Below are 14702 nucleotides of genomic sequence, written 5' to 3'. Positions count from 1 at the left end.
GCCTGGTGCTCTCTGAGCTTGGTAGTTTGCTTGCAGACATTTCATTACCCAACCAGGTAACATCATCTGTGCTAATGAAGGTGCGGTTTGCTCCCTCATTATATGCAGTAGGCTGCTCTGCCAATGTCAGTCCTCTCGGGCAAACCAGATAGGAAACACAAACAGATGAGCTAATTCTATTTTATTTTAAGATCACAGGAACAGAATCTTGCATGTCTAAGATGCAAATTTTTTGCTCCCATTTTTAATCTCCCAATCAATTAGAGTGGGTCCTTCCTAAGTTTCCTCCTCTGAATGTTAAACCATTTCTCCACATCCCCACTAAAACTGGCAAGGCAAGCTACTGTATATAAATAGGGACCGAACATCACACTCACCACCCATAATAGGGGACACACGCTCGACCTGATTTTTGTCTCTGGGCAGTGGATGAATGATCTAGATTTAGGGGATATTTCTATTCAACCCTTGTCATGGTCTGATCATTTCCTCATCAGGCTTGACTTCCATACTGCTACCCCTCGCTGCAAGGAGGCGGAACCGACTAGATGGTTCCGCCCCAGGCACCTGATGGACTCCGAAAGGTTCCTGATGGAGCTTGGGACTTTTCCTGAATCCCTTGCTCACAACTCAACCAAAGCCCTAGTGGAAGCCTGAGATAGGGCGGCCACTGGGGCCTTGGATCACGTTGTGCCTTTGCGGCCTCTGACCTGGTGTCGATCCCGGGTGGCTCCCTGGTTTTCTGAGGAGCTCTGGGAGATGAAATGCTGGAAAAGACACCTAGAGAGTGGCTGGAGGGCCAGCCGGTCCGAATCTGATCGAACACTAGTAAGAATTCATATTAAATCCTACTTAGTGGCGATAAAAGCGGCAAAACGGCAACATTTTCCCGCTCTTATTGTGTATGCAGATAACTGCCCAGCCACCCTGTTTAGGGTGACCCAATCCTTACTTAACCAAGGAACTTGGAAAGATCCCTTGCAGGGTAGGGCTGAAGAATTTGTTCAGTATCTGCAGGATAAAATCGCTCAGATCCGGACAGGCTTGGACTCTGGGTAGATTCGGGCAAGTCGACAGGGATGAATTTTGTGGAGACAATCTGGGATGAGTTTGACCCTGTGACCCCAGAGGGCATGGACAGGATTATGGGGAGACTCAGTGCTGCCACTTGCGTGCTGGACCCGTGTCCCTTTTGGTTAGTTTCGGCTTCCCGGGAGGTGACACGAGGCTGGCTCCAGGCGATTACCAACGCTTCATTGAGAGAGGGGTTCTTTCCCACCGCCTTGAAGGAGGCGGTGGTGAGGCCCCTCCTTAAGAAGTCTTCCCTGGACCCAGCTTCTTTAGCCAACTATCATCCGGTCTCCAACCTTCGCTTTGTAGCAAAGGTTGTCGAGAGTGTGGTAGCACATCAGCTTTGCCAATACCTGGATGAAGCTGTCTACCTGGATCCGTTTCAGTCGGGTTTCAGGCCCGGGTACAGCACGGAGACGGCATTGGTCGCGTTGGTCGATGATCTCTGGCGGGCCCGGGACAGGGGCTGCTCCTCTGTCCTGGTCCTATTAGACCTCTCGGCACCTTTCAACACCATCGACCATGGTATCCTACTGCGACGACTTGGGGGGTTGGGAGTGGGGGGCATCATTTTACGGTGGTTCTCCTCCTACCTGTCAGATCGGTCGCAGTTCATGTTGACTGGAGGGCAGGGATCGACCCCCAGGCACGTCACTTGTGGGGTGCCCCAGGGGTCGGTTCTCTCACCCCTCCTGTTCAACATATACATGAAACCGCTGGGCAAGATCATCTGTGGTTTGGGGTACGGTATCATCAATATGCTGATGATACCCAACTTTTCATCTCTATCCCAAACCACCCAAATGATACCCTCGACGTGATGTCCCGATGCCTGGAGGCGGTGCGGATCTGGATGGGGAGGAACAGGCTCAAGCTCAATCCCTCCAAGACTGAGTGGCTGTGGTTTCCGTCATCCCAATTTGTACATCTTGTCCCAACTTTGATGATAGGGGGAGAAAATTTAGCCCACTCAGAGAGGGCCGGCAATCTGGGAGTCATCCTGGACACTCAGCTTAGTTTAGAAGAACACCCGACGGCCATGACCAGGGGGGCCTTTTATCAGGTTCGCCTGGTACGCCAGTTGCGCCTCTTTCTGGATCGGGATGCTTTATGCACAGTCACTCATGCCCTCGTCCTTTCTCGCCTGGACTACTGCAACGCTCTCTACCAACGTTCCCTCTAATTTTTTTTCAGTGTGAGCAGAAAAGTATAGTGTTTGAGTGGCACGTTTTCATGCCTGAGCACCTGAAATTTTTTCACAGATGTCACCTAAGACAACAACTAAATCAGTATTATTTGAAACTCAGTTGTGTTTATTCAAGGTACCTGCTTAATTAAAAGTGTTATATAATATCAGTATCACTTAACAACCTCCTGCTTAGCAATCAAAATTTTGGCTCAGGAACTCTGGCATTGAAGTGTGCAAGTCTTAAAGCTGTCAAGTTACAAGATCCTTGCACCCCTAACCCTTTAAGGGAAAAAACCCCAAGGGTCTTCAAACCTGACTGCTTTAAGACTTGTGGACTTCAACTCCCAGAATTCCTCCTCCAGTCATGTTGCAGCGACATCATCTGCGTGGATCTGCTCCATCTTCGGGTTTTTTTCACCGAGGGCAGGGCTGCCACTGAAGATGCCGACGAGCCCCCGCCACCACCAAAATAACTGCTGCCACCTCCTCCTCCTCCAACAGCACCACCACATTTGCTGCCCAGTGCTGTGGCTGAAGTGAACCCCCAAAGCCCCCGTCGCCACTAAAATAACTGCTGCCACCTCCTCCTCCTTCTCCAACAGCACCACCACATTTGCTGCCCGGCACTGCAGCTGAGATGAAGCTGCCAAAGCTCCCGCTGGCGTCTCTACTCTCTCAAGTGCTCCCCCTCCGCTCGGAGTACTTGAGCTGGGCCCCGCGTTTTGAGAAGCCATGAGGCCTTTTTTTCCTGCTCCAACCCCCTCCGCCGCCTTCCTAATGGCTCCCACGGGCTCCTCAAAAGCACAGAGGAGGAGGAGGGGGCAGGGGTAACGCGGGGCCCAGCTCAGGTGCTCCGAGCGGAGGGGGAGGCGCTGCCGCCATGGGCAGCGGCACCAGCGGGAGCTTTGGCAGCTTCACCTCAGCCGCAGCGTCAGGCAGCAAATGTGGTGGTGCTGTTGGAGGAGGATGAGGAGGAGGAGGCGGCAGCAGTTATTCTAGTGACAGCGGGCGCTTTGCGGGTTCACTTCACCCGCAGCGCCAGACGCAAGCGGCTAGGACTGGCTGCCCACAAAGGACCTCCCTAGGCTTGCTTTGCTGAACACGGGGCGACTGACAACAGTTTGAGCGGGCACGGATGGTGCAAACTACCGGCAGTCACCTCGCGCTCATCAAAACAAGTCCAGGGAGGTCCTTTGCGGGCGGCCAGTTCTAGCCGCCTGCAAAGGTCCTCCCCAGCTTCCAGAGCCTGTGACAGTAGAAATCACTGCGCGGCAGTTGCAAACTGCTGCACGGTGTTTTCTTGCCATGTGCGTGGCCGTGCAGCCGCGCACCTTAGAGGGAACATTGCTCTCTACATGGGGCTGCCCATGAAGAGCACCCGGAGGCTTCAGCTGGTCCAGAATGTGGCCGCACAGGTTATCATGGGGGTACCTAGGTGCTCCCATGTTACACCCCTTTTAGGCAGCCTGCACTGGTTGCCGGTTGTTTTCCGGGTGCAATTCAAGGTACTAATTATGACCTTTAAAGCGCTCCATGGCGTAGGCCCAGGGTACCTGCGAGACCACCTACTGCCAACAGTGCGATCCCACAGAGTTGGCCTCCTCAGGGTGCCGTCGGACAGACAGTGTCGGTTGGTGACCCCCAGAGGGAGAGCCTTCTCTGTGGGAGCGCCTTCCCTCTGGAATGAGCTGCCCCCGGAGCTTCACACAATCCCCGACCTCCAGTCCTTCCAACGCGCCCTAAAAAGTTGGCTTTTCCAGCAAGCTGGCCTGGCCTGTTAATTTTATCTAATTTTTTAAATGTTATTGTTATATTAATTGGGTTTGTTTTTTTGGATACCTATCTAATTTCCTTTTAACTTTTGCGATATGTGTTTTTTAAGGTTGTACGCCGCCCTGAGTCCTTTGGGAGAAGGGCGGCATATAAATCCAATAAATCCAATCCAATCCATTAGCACTGATTATGTTACCTAGTCAAGTAATGAAATGTCTGCAGCAAACAACAAAACTCCGTGGGTACCAAGGACTCTACAGTTTAACCCTGGGCTACATAAATTCTCTTGCATTAATGTATGCTTATTACTAAGGACTATTTTCTGTTTCCCTGGAATACCAGTACCCTTGTATCTGAATAATCAAGAGTTTTCTTGAACGTTTACCATTAAGAGTTTTACTTTGCAGTCTGTCTTACTTGAATTCCCATTTATTAAACAGTTAATAGTAAAGAAAAATATGTTGCAGATAAACGTTCACTATACTAGGTAAATCTAAAAACAAAACAAAAAAGGATTGTTATCTTGTTTGAGGATCCTTTAGAAATGTTATGATCCATGTGGACATCTCTGTGCATCTCAGACATCAAAAGAAACAGCTAATATGGTGCAAAGCTATAGACCCATAATGGCAAACCTATGGCATGCATGCAAGAGATGGCATGCAGCGCTCTCTCTGTGGGCACACAAGTCGTTGCCCAAATTCAGATCTGTCGTGCATGCGCGCGCCTCCTGCCAGCCAGCTGGTCTTTAGGTCTCTGCTGCACATGCAGGAGGGCATATTGCATTTTGGGGGTTCGCATGCACGCTTTGGGCATTCGGTTCGGAAAAGATAAGCCATCACAGCTATAAACCAAGCAGGAAATCTTATGTGAAAGTATCTTAACTATGTCTGCAGATATCTTGCATCCCCAATCATAGATCAATGCTGAATATGAAATTCAACAATCCATTACAACATGATACAATGTTTTTTAAATTAGCTAATTATAGAAAACTGATCTATTATTTGATACACATCTGTTGTTGTTGTTGTTGTTTAATTTGGCAGTCACATGTCTGTCTGTGTGACTATTGTTATTAGCAATGTAGTTCTAAGAACAAAATTCCTCCCACTCTTGTTTCTCAAATACTGCGTATATTGGAAATAGGAGGTCAGTATGAATAGCATCAAGATTTAGGCTATTGATTTGAGAAGCACTATAGAAGAAGACCAGCCATATATTTCTGGTTTCTGCCAACACTGTTGATGTAATAAGTGAATATGTATGACAACTAAAAAAAGTAGGAGGAGGAAGGAGTATTAGGTATGTTTGCCACCTTGAGCTATTTATAAAACTAATAAAGGAGGGATTAAAGTCATCTTTTTAAAAAAATCCAACTATGCCCACACTTGTAGCTTGTTTGCACAACATTCATTTTGCACTGGATTTCAGAGAGGCAACAGGTAAATGGAAAAAGGGAAATACTTTTGTACAAAGGTAAGGACCCTTTAGCTGAAGCAATAACTTTTTTTCACATCTGTATGCATGGTGCTACTGGATCCCAAACACATCCATAGCTTATGTTATTTCCCACTTGTTAAAGAAAATGTGATGATGGTATGGGCAGCTATGAGGTAGAATTATTAAACATAATTAAAAAAGCTTCAGAAGCAGCAGAACATAAATATAGAAATGTTAAAACAAATGGTCTTCAGATCATCATGAAATATGCACCATACAATCTAGAACTGCCAGAAAAAAATAAAATCCAGGGAAAACTTGAAACTCCAGAAAGGATAAGGAATCTGAATTCTACTAGAGAAATGTTAGGATTTTATTCAGCTTTGTTTACAGTCAAGGACTCACTTACAAACTTTGAAACTTTTTGTCATGTAATGAAACAACTGTAGACAACTATTCAAAGACAGATTGTTCAATGGAGCTATAAACAATTCATTGAGATTTTAACTATACATAGTCCTTGAATTGCAACCCTAATAGCACTGGCCCGTTATTATTGTAAATTGTGAGTCATGCAGCAAGTTACCCTTATGACTGACTTCATTTTATGAATTTTTTTACAGTAATTGTTAAGCAAACTCCACATTGGTTAAAGAAGACAATTGTTCACAAGAGTTTGATATTTTCCACAAAAAAAAATGGGAAGTAGATGCCAGGTCATAAAACACAGTCACATGACTGTGGGATTCTGCAAATGATCGTAAATGCAGGCTAGTTGCCAAGTGTCCAAAATGAGGTCACGTGACTGCAGGGAGTGGAGGCGGCCATCAGACCTTCAGAACCAAGTACCCCTGGGGAAGACCATCATAACTTTGAACAATTGCCAAACAACCAGTCACAAGTCAAGGACTACCTGAAAAGATGTGAAGCTTCTAACTACGGTGGAAGAAGATTCATTTTGACAGATTCAGGAATCTTTAAAGAAAACTATTCTTAGAAGCCACTGTAGTCAGATTAAGTACTTGCAAAGAGACTATTTCTTTTAAGCTTGTATATTTTGGTCATTTGTGCCTTTCTTGTTATATAATCTATAATTGTGCATAACTCTATGAGTCCCTTCGGGGAGAGGGGGCGGTCTAGAAATCTAATTAAATAAAATAAATAAATTATGTACTGTTCAAGTATGAAATCGGATAGAGAAAAGACCACCACAATAGAGATGCACAAACTTTTCACAGTAAACATTAATTGGATACAGCCTTGTCTAAATTTCATGCCACCAATCAGCTACAGAATATTCCTTTCAATATTCTGGTAACTATGTAGAAAATACTGCCTGTAATTTAAAACTTGTTTTATTGGTTCCATCTTACTACCAGAGAAGGGTGGGTTGATTGGAAAATAGGACAAGCCTCTACTGTGGCCAAACCCTACTCATTGGGTTTATTCCCCTAGAGAAACTATATTGGTCCTTCCTTGTTTAGCTTGAGGCGAGCCATTAATATTCTGTTTCATACTTGAATAATGTTTCATACTGGTTTTTACTACTTTTTTATCATGTTATTTAAAGCAAGATTCTTCAATATATTTTAATCTGTATGTAACCTTAGAAGAACCTTACACAGCAATTTGAAAGCAGGTAAAAAATGCAAGTAGAAAAATAGGAATCACCTTTGGTGGGAAGGTAACAGCGTTCCTTGAGCCTTCGGTGTTTAGTCATGCTGGCCACATGATCACGGAGACTTCTTCAGACAGTGTTGGCTCTTCGGCTTTGAAAAGGAAAAGAGCACCGCCCCCTAGAGTCAGGAATGACTAGCACATATGTGCGAGGGGAACCTTTACCTTTACCTACCCTTAGAAGGCTTATTTACTAACATTCTTATCCAATTAATTTAAAAACAACGTTATTTGGGTTTTGCTCAGTAAGAATCAAATAATTCTATAGCCTGCCATAGCTAAAGAAGCAGAGAGCAGGTAGTAATGGGACAAAATGTTTTGCACATTAATTTAATTTGCTCCGTGTTCCTCATCTGTGGAGCTTTTCAGGGTCTTGGTAATCATTTCTCTCTTCATTTCCTTTTAGCTGCTAGTCAAAACAAATATTTTGTTTGCTAATTGTTAAATATATTCCTGAAGGTGAGCCTTCAGGAAGCTTACTAGCATAGTGATGGGTCCAGTACCTTAGGCTGAGTATCGGAGCAACTGAGCATTTAAATACTTTTTAATAACTTTAGGCCACTTTGCATGGCACTCAATGCACCCAGCAAACAAACAAGGTTTACAAGAATTTAACATTCTAACCCCAGTCCTCATAAAATACAGAAATACTCTAAAACTTCAGAACTCATTTTTAAGAATGCCTAGAGGATTTCTTTCATGAATTTTTTTTTAAAATGTACATAATATTATGCTAAATGACTTGGTTTATATGCTGGAGATACTAGAACAAATTTCTAATGCTAATGCCAAATGAAACATTTGCCAATTGCATTACAGATTGCATGTTGTGGATAAAAAGTACATCCACGGTATCAACTACCATCATGAGGGATCTACCTGGTAAAGTAGGTGTAAGTATACAGGGTGTAAAAAATGTAAACATGTACACAGATTTGCACTTAAGCAAACTGGATGTAACAATTGCACTTAGCAACAGCACTTAGATTCTATACCGCTTCACAGTGCTTTACAGCCCTCTCTGAGCCGTTTAGAGTCAACATATTGCCCCCAACAATCTGGGTCTTCCTTTCCATCCTCGGAAGGATAGAAAGCTGAATCAATTTTGAGCCAGTCAGGATCGAACTGCCGGCAGTCAGCAGAGTTAGCCTGCAATACTGCATTCTAACCATTGGGTCACCATGGCTCCTTATCCATTGTCCAATGACAATGTAAATGCATGATGAAATTATTTACGGTAAACCCACCATATGGAATAATGTATACAGTTTCAATCTTCTCTAGGGTTGCCTCATCATTGATTGGGGAGAGGTACTGTAGTTCTTCCTAGGTGGGATGAATAAAGGAACCTGAGAGTATATGACATGTATATCATATATTGTATGTACATCGTATAATCCTAATCAAGTCACTAATGCCATGAAACCCAGTTAAAGCAAGTAGGCATGATATTCAGCAGCAGTGATTCAGAAAGACGCTGGAGGCAAATGATCACTTTAGAGACAACAGCAAACGCGTGATTTCATACTGAGGAGAAAGCATTAATAAACCACTCCTGTATTTTACCATGGAAACTATAAGGATAGACAATATGAAATACATGACAATATAGTGCCTGATGATACTCAGTTAGGATGCCATTTAAACTGTAGTTGAGGAAGAGTGAGGATGTTTCAAAGCATTATTGGTGTTTAGCACTGATTAAATTAAAACCTTCCAGATGTCTAAAAATGCAAAGCTGAAGAATTACAATGAGAACATAGAAAGTAAAAAAGCATGAATAGGGGAAAACTCAAGACAAGAAAAGGTAAACATCAGTTGCACAATGGACTGGACTTGAACATTCTTGGTTGCAAGAACATAGTGATTACTTACTCAGCACGTAAAAAAGAAGGAAGCTACCATATTGTTTCCCTAGTTAGAATGGATATAGCAAGGATAGTACTTGAATACAATGCAATCAATGACAATAATATCAGACTTCATAGTCAACCTTTTAATATCATGGTTATCTAAGTTTATCCTCCAAAGATTAATAGAGAAAAGTAGGAGGTTGATGATGAGTTTTTTCTGGTCAAGTTCAATCTGAAATCAACACAACATGTTGATTTGCTGCTTGGGCTTGAAGAATGCCACAGTTGAAAATATTAAGTAGGAAAACAAACTTGGAATGTACAGTCTAAGAAACAGAAATGAAGCAAGATAATGATTATAGTTTCCTGAAATTACTTTTTCCAGTAGCAGAAAAACTTCATTTTTCAATCACAATATTTTTCCAACACATTTTTAATTTTAAGAACATATGCCAGCAATAACACAAAATAGACAATAGCGAGCTTTTCAAATTTCACCATAAAAACATATAATGTTCATAAAGGACTAGGCTGGGAGAGAATGTCCTAAAGAAAAACTATTTGGGTAGCTGGTTGGACACTGCCTTGATGGCATATAATCATAATCAATGATGCAATTTCAATGATACCATATGAGTGGCAGAAACATACCTAGGAAACAAAAGGTAAGTTGTGTTCTTTTCTCTTCCCTTTACTTTTATTGTTTGATCTCACAGAAAGAATTCATGCTTATAAGTCTTGTTCAAACAATACAATGTAAAGGCTGTGTTAACCATTACCGTAAATGCTCCTTGTACATTGAATAATTAAGTTCAATTAACAGATATACAACTGGTGCAAAACCACAACAAATAAAGTTTAGCATGAAGAAGAAAGCAATACAGTAATTACTTTTTGAATAAATACCTTCAGGATTTTTGAAACCTACAATAACATCTGTTTTTGATCTCTTTGTCAAGCCAACTTCTGAAGCTTGGTGCCCTCTGCTAGCTTAAAAGGCTATCAACACTTAGGATGGATCATTTTATTTGGTCCGTATTTTTAAACAAAAATACCTATTTTTGCATCTTATAAGCTAGTATGTGATGAGACCATATTTATTCCACAGAATGAAAATTCAACTTGAAATTCATAAAAAAAATGGATGAATCAGAAAAGGCTGAATGAAAAAATTGCAGGCTAATGTCAAAATTGGATCTTAATAGAGTCTCAACACGTGTCAGATTAAATTGTACCCATACAAACTGTGACAGCATTAATGCTTGACACCCTACTGTCTTTCAAAGCCAACTGAATAATTCTCTCTAATTTCAATTGTGTAAATTTTAGATTGCATCCAATGGTGCCCAGGGATTAGGAGAGTGCATTTATGCCTGCCTAAATTGCATAATATTCTAGAGATTATCCAGAATTTAGGATAGATTTTGGGGAACCAATAAAGCCGCAGTGAGTAGGTAGCTGATAACCTGCTGAAGGGTAAATGATTTGCTATTAGCACAAAAATACACACACACAAAAAATGTAAGAACGTATGCGCTCCCGGGTATACAAGCCCTGGAGCATATCTAAACTCTTGAGGGTCATTTTATATTCCTCAACCCAGACATTCATTCATAAAAGTTCTAATCTTTTTGATAAATGAGACATTATATCAACAACGGCACCATAAACTCTGTAAAGCTATGGTGCTGCAGTCACCACTCTATATTTTTATAGACTTGTTTTATCGAAAACATTATATTCTTGTACAACATTCAATAATGCCGGACATTTCCAGCAAGACTGCAAATCATGGAAGCACATCGTTAGACATGATTCTGCAAACATAAATTCAGTTTCCAAGCTCCTGATGAATCCAATTAATGGTGTTCCACCAGCATGATAATCAATTCCAAAGCTGTTCTAAAAAATGAATTAGAAATGGATCACTGGATGTTTTGTAACATATTGGCACGGTTTCTTATGCTCAAGTGCTAATCATCAAAGGTCCCTCAGTTCTCTGCCCCCTCCTCCGATTGGCATTAATTGTTAATGTCCTTGATCTGCAGTAACTCATACATAACTTGGCAGTGTATATCAAATGGAATGCAATCAATGAATGAGTTCACCCCCTTAGCCAGAGCTCGCCCCCCAATTCTGTACCTCATTCTGACTGTTTATATGATTGAAGCAGATCCTGCAAACCAACGTCCTGTCCAAATCTGATATACACTCAGCACGCATTGCTCTTAACCATTATGCTACTACCCACAAACCTTCCAAGCTAATCAAGTAGATGTAATGACTGCAAGCATCTGAATTACTTCATTTGACTTCAAAATACGAATCACCTGCACTGAATGGAGCGTTTTTTTATATATGCTGTCAGATGGTACCGAATAGGTGGTATGATGCCAGTTTTGTAATAGCTCCCTTAAATCTGTCATAAGGGAGATGGTAGAGCAGAAAGAGTTTTTGAGAAATAGGGCTTGAAAATATATCCTCAAAATATTTTTATTTTAATAGCTCATCCTCAGCTCCCGTGTCACAAAGTGGTTGTGCTAGCCGCACAAAAAAGATATGACTTCCCACTGCTTTCATTTCATCGTTGCGGCAGCTGAAGTCAGCTTCATGTGTTCTGGAAAGAAGGGGTATTTTCCCTCTTATCCTAATGCAGGTCTTCCCCACAGACAATGTAAAGGAGATGGAGGAGGAGCCTTGAGGTTATGGGGTCAAGGTTGAGGCCTTCCTTGGCTCCATTTGGCCTGGCGGAACCGCTATGGGACTATTCCCCCCTGTACAGTCACTGAGCATTGAGTCTTCGTGGCCATTTAACTTCGAGAAAGACATTTTCATATGAATCTGGGTTCAATTGTTGGTCCAAATTGACTTTTTTTTTTTAACCTTTCTGGAAGACTAACATGCAGACGGCTATTCCCGTGAAACTAATTCACCGATGCTATCATTTGCAGGTTATTTGGACTGCTGCAAGTTGAAATTCTGATTTCTGTAAATAGGCTTTCAATGTAAGAAAACACAAGCGATAAAATTGTAAAGCTAAATAAATAAACAAGCACACAAGCATTACCCAAGGCAATCTAAAAGATACTGCCAGGGTCAAGCCTAGAGATGAGATAGTGAGAACCAATCGAATTCAATCCTTTATTTGCTTACACCTACTAGATAGAATCTTTCAAATACTAAAACTCTAACCTACTGGATACATCCTGAGAGATTCTAGGGTGGGGCTACCCCAAAACTCTTCTCCTCCACTCCAGCCTGGAACTGCGCAGTCTCTTGATCCAAATCTCTTTCTGGGAAAGCTTTGAGTTGGCCAAATTCCCTTCTGATGCTGCAGGTGCACATTCCATCAGATACTAAGCAGTGATTGTGAATAAGCATCAATTCTTGTATTTCTAAGGATTAATCTTTAACAACAAAGATTCATCCTACTATGATTTGTTCTTTTTGGGGGGGGGGGGTTACTGTCAGATTCCAAGAAGAACTGCCTTCCCCAAGCTGATATGAAGTCATCCAATTATTCTTGGATAATCCTATATAAGGAATTGTTCATTTAGTGAAAGCATACAGCTTTGATGTTTGATAAAACTTCACATCCAATGCTGATAAATATTTAAACATGGCAAAATGGAATTCGGGGTGGAATATGCAGCTTTACCTTGATTAATTACATGTGTAATTTTTATGGCAATTAGCATCTGTTTAAATCATTAGGGTAGGCCTCTATGAGGAAATGTGCATGTAAATGAAGACTAGTAGTTCAGGTTTATGCAGGTGTATTCATAGCATCAAAGGAGCTTACCCTCACATAAATGTGGGAAAAAAAATCTACCTGTACAATATATGACTCTGCTGTGAATGTTGTGTTTTTATTTTTCCTTATATCACTGTTCTCATCTCATGGTCCAAGGGCTGTTAACAGTCCACATTTATACAGCAGAGATTTTCTAATGAAAACGCTCACTATAATAAATAACCCTAATCTAAATTGGAAGATTTGGGCATCCTCCTTTCACACCATACAAGATTTCAATATCTACACCCAACGTTTCACATACACTTCACAAGCAGAAACACAAACATCTCATGGAATTTAGGGTAGTGAACTTTTTAGTAAACGTTTTTAAAATTGATTTTTTTTTTTAGATATCACCTCCAAGTGGGTGTTATTTGCACTGCCAGCTGCTACCTAGTACTGGATCTCAAAGGGGGTTTGATGGTGTTGTGCTCTACATAAAAACTGGGAACTGGTACCTGAAATGATCTTTACTGTATGAAACACTGCTTAAGGTAAAACATTTTGAATGCATTTGTTTCTCACAGAGTACAAATATATGTTAGCTTTCAAAGATTAAATCCCCTTCCATTAAACTCTAGAAAGAAGGGATGGAATTACTAGGGGGAGGGGGAATCAACACCCATTCAAATATTTGAAACAAAACATATTAATATGGGATCTACATTTGCATTCACTCGACAGATGAGCCGCCGAGTTAAAATAAGTTTAACAAGGTTCCGCAGCCTTAACGTAGTGCAAAGCTTGCATCATTGACCCAAAACTGGCTTAAACCCAAGTCCTTCATCTGTGCTCTCATACACGCGAACAGTAAAACCCGATCGTTCGTCTCTAGCGATTTCCGACGGACTAATATCAATAAAGGCTGGCCACATACAGGAATACAACCGAGTGTTAAAGATCCACGCTTTTAAACTTTAAACCTCTGAATTTTTTATTTATTTTTTTACTTCTCAGACCCGCGCTAATTCCTTATCCGGGCTTTGGATAATGTTCTGCAGCCACTGAGAAAAAGAAAAGTTTTTTTTTCTTTTTTAACTTTTAAATCGCCGATCGGTTTTTTAAAAAAGGAAAAGAAGAGAGAGAATTCCTCGCGTGAACCCATCTTGCTGCTGTGATCGGCAGCGTCTCAAACTTGCCCTGAGCAAGCGAGCCTTTTCTCTTTCCCGACCCTTCAAACCTCGCCCGGGGGGAGACCCTCGGGCCACCCTCCCTTACCACGGACACTATTACAAGCAGGAATCCAAAGCCCAGCAGGAGGAGGGAAGCGCCCCGCTCTTGAGCAGCGCCTTTGGCCGTGCCAACAACTATGCCCCGAAGGCAAAAATAAAAATATATTTTTTAAAAAAATTCATCTGTTGCTGCAGATCGCGCTGGGAACGCAGCGCTCAACAAAGCCTAGTCTGGGGTCCAACGCCGATCGCCCCTACATCCTTCACTCTCCTCTGCTCTCAGGCTGGTTTTTAGAAAAAGACGAAAAGAAGAGCGACGAGAAAGAACGTGCAATCAGCCGGACAGCAGTCCTTTTTACTCACCGGTTCAACGCCCAGACCCCTTCGCCTCCGGCCGGCCGGCCCGCCCGCCAGCCAGCCCGCCTGCCACCCTTTCCACGAGCGTACAATGCAGCGAGGCTGGCGGCGTGCACTGCAGTCCTGCCCGGGAACGCTCAGCCTCCCAGACACTTCCCGGCCAGCCAATCGGGAAGGCCCGACTCCACGCTAAATTCTTGGGCTGCTTTGCCATTGGCCGGCTAATTAAGCCAGGCTCGGCGGAGGCAAAGAGCTCTGAGAGGAGCCGCGGTGGGGCTCGACGCTCCTCGAGTTGAGGGCGGCCGAGGAGTGAGGCAAGGGGATCGGCTCTGCCGGGCGGCCGGTGAGTGTTGGTCAGCCCGGAGCCGCGA

The 14702-nt window shown here is 42.7% G+C and overlaps 1 protein-coding gene across 1 annotated transcript in view; it reads right to left on the bottom strand.

The window, feature by feature from the left end:
• LYPD6 (LY6/PLAUR domain containing 6) overlaps window positions 1–14446 on the bottom strand; it is an 89418-nt gene extending 74972 nt beyond the window's left edge. Inside the window, exon 1 of the mRNA XM_081938421.1 lies at window positions 14338–14446. The gene's annotated coding sequence lies outside the window, so the exon portion shown is untranslated. The remainder of the gene's footprint in view (window positions 1–14337) is intronic.
• Between the last annotated feature and the right edge of the window lie 256 nt (window positions 14447–14702).

The sequence above is a fragment of the Natrix helvetica genome (assembly GCF_964273705.1).
Source record: "Natrix helvetica genome assembly, chromosome: 1".
NCBI classification, from domain to species: Eukaryota; Metazoa; Chordata; class Lepidosauria; order Squamata; family Natricidae; genus Natrix; species Natrix helvetica.
Note: the sequence above shows the minus strand (reverse complement) of the source record. Positions and strands in the feature narration are given on the sequence as shown.